Below are 3,102 nucleotides of genomic sequence, written 5' to 3' on the forward strand. Positions count from 1 at the left end.
ATAGATAGATAGATAGATAGATAGATAGATAGATAGATAGATAGATAAAGTTTCTGAATTTATGCAAAAGATTCCCTTTTAAATAAAAATCTTTTACACATTTTTAAGTTTTCACACCAAAACATGCTTTAATTTTTGTATTCTCCACACATAGGATTATACACATTGATTATAATTATAAATTTAATAAGAATATATTTTAATGACAACACACATAGAAAGCAGTTTTTACAAATTTCCCAACAATTTACACCTTAGTTTTCCTTATTTACCAAATATGTACATTGGTCAATGATGTTGTATTTCACATAAAATAATTATTTAACAGTTAATTATTAAAAGCTGTAAATAATATCAATGAAGTTACTTCTGAAGCAAAGAAAGTGACTGTTAGTGAATTAGATAGATTGAATGAGACTATGCAATTTACTATTAAATAGTTAGGTCAATATTTAGACATGGTGTGTTATACAGCAGCAGAGCAGTATTCAGTGGTTGTCACAGATGGTATGAAGTTTTGAGGAAGATCCTTAAGGCTGTGAAAAGGAACAGATAGAAGTAGTAAGTTATGCCTCTGAGTCCTCAAATCCATCTCTAAACAAATACACCTGCTTATTTTCTTTAGAGTGCAGTTACTCAAAACATTTTGAACAATGAACAAAAAGGTGTTTAAAAATCACAGTTATAGCAGAGAGAACATGTTAAGGAATTGGAGTTTTAGAGTTTCAATTTTGTATTCTCCCACTAGACTGAGGTGTGAGCAGAATAGGTTGCCTCTACATGTTAACTTGATGAACTCAGGGCTGGGGAGATGATTTACCGGCTATAGTAAGTTTCCTCAAAACCCATGTAAAATGCCAATAAGTTATGTAAGCCCTTCTACTCTAACTTTGAAAGATGGACACATGAGATCCCCAGAGCAAAGTAGTTAACAAGACTAGGTATGTCAGTGAGATTTGGGTTTGAATGAGAGACCTTGCCTTAATGAATAATTTGGAAGAGAGATATAGGATGATTTTTGACATCATCCTCAGTTCTACACATTTATGCTCACACATGTGCCTGTGAGCACAGATGTGCAACACACACATACACACTTACACACAAACACAAACAAATGAGACAGAAAAAAAGTAAAAGATACTGAGCTGCCATGGGCTATATCTGAGCAGGGGTTCTAGGTTATATCCATGCATGGCCCTTGGTTGGAATATCAGTCTCAGAAAAGACCCCTGTGCCCAGATTTTTTGGTTCTGTTACTCTCCTTGTGGAGCTTCTGTCCTCTCTAAGTCTTACTATCTTTCCCTTCTTTCATGAGATTCCCTGCACTCTGCCCCAAGTTTATTTGAGTCTCAGTATCTGCTTTGATACACTGCTGGGTCGAGTCTTTCAGAGTCCCTCTGTGGTAGGCTCCCTAGTAAGGGCAACAGGATATGTCTCTGACATGAACTCAGTGGCTGGATCTGTGACCACCTTTCCCTGAGGGAGGGACAGCCTTGCCAGGCCACAGAGGATGACAATGCAGACAGTCCTGATGAGACCGAATAAGCTAGGGTCAGATGGAAGTGGAGGGGGACCTCCCCTTATCAGTGGACTTGGAGAAGGGCATGGTAGGAGATGAGGGAGGGAGGATGGGGATTGGGAGGGGATGAGGGAGGGGCTACAGCTGGGATACAAAGTGAATAAACTGTAATTAATATATAAAAAATAAAAATTTAATTAAAAAAGTAAAGGAACTCCCATTAGCCTATCCTAGTATAAAATAAGACTTTTTACCTAATAGATTGCTACCTTAGTTCTTATGCTAGTAATTTTCACTATTACTTAGCAAACAAAAGGAATCCTTTAAATGCCCTAACAAAGTCCAAAAGGTAAATTAAACCTGTGCTACCAATTCAAGTACATATAAAATATTACTTAACAAATTAACAAATAATGATCCTTCAGAAAGAAATAGGGTCTGTGTTGGTGAATATAAAGAAAAGATTTCAGAGGAGGGGAAGAATTATATGTAATACCTTTTTGTTGCTTTATACTTATTCAGTTTCCAAGGCACTTCCATTTTTAGTATATTTAATATTTAAAAGTATACAGGAATGTTGAAATGTAAAGCTCTTTATCCAGAAGAATGTTTTCCTACCCATGCTAGATAAGTCAAAAGTGTTCAATTGATTACTCCTGCTATTCAATTTTAGATAGTTGTAATGTACTCTGTTACTTATTATCAGTTTTCCTGTGGTAAAAATATGGCCTGTAACTTACACAATATTTGCCACCATATTTTGAAATACATAAATGCTTTACTAGTTTAAAGGCAGCAGTGAAGCTGACTAAGCATAAGTGGGACACTGAAGAAACTTGTCCATCATTCAAATATGAGTAAGTGATTCTTTCATAAAACTAGCTTAAATTCTGTAATGGAGTCAAGTGTAAAGTCATTTTGCTTTTCTACAGTGAACCTCTTGTATTCTTTATCAACAAGTGCCGTACAGCAACAACTACTTTCATGTAACACTTGCCCAGTCTAAACCTTAAGAAGTTTATGTGATACCTTAGGTTAAGTGCAGAAAAAAAGTGCAGAAATCATTATACTTGTCTAATTTTCATCCAATATGCTTTTGATACAGAGACTAACATTTATTTGAAATTCTGATAATGTATGGCATAACTACAACCCTTTTCATTACTTTTACCATTTTAAGAAGCAATACAGAAAATGAAATGATTGAGGGACTAGAAAGATGGTCCAGTGGTTAAAAGTTTTAGCTGCTGTTCCAGAGGACCCAGGTTTTACTGCCATTAATCACACGGTGTCTCACAAACATCTGTAACTCCAGTTCGAGAGACCATGCATGCACATGGTACACAGGCAGACATTTATGCAAAATACTTATACATATAAAAATAAAAAGCACATGAGAAACATAGTTTGAATGTCTTCTTAATTTTATTATTAACCCTTTAATACAAAATTTAATAAACCATGTACATCTTATCTGACCAATCCATGTGTGTGTGCATGTACATGCATGCACAAACACATGAACACATGTACATAGATAGATAGATAGATAGATAGATAGATAGATAGATAGATAGATA

This window comes from Psammomys obesus, unplaced genomic scaffold, assembly GCF_907164565.1.
Source record: "Psammomys obesus unplaced genomic scaffold, mPsaObe1.curated_primary_1811, whole genome shotgun sequence".
Classification (NCBI taxonomy): domain Eukaryota; kingdom Metazoa; phylum Chordata; class Mammalia; order Rodentia; family Muridae; genus Psammomys; species Psammomys obesus.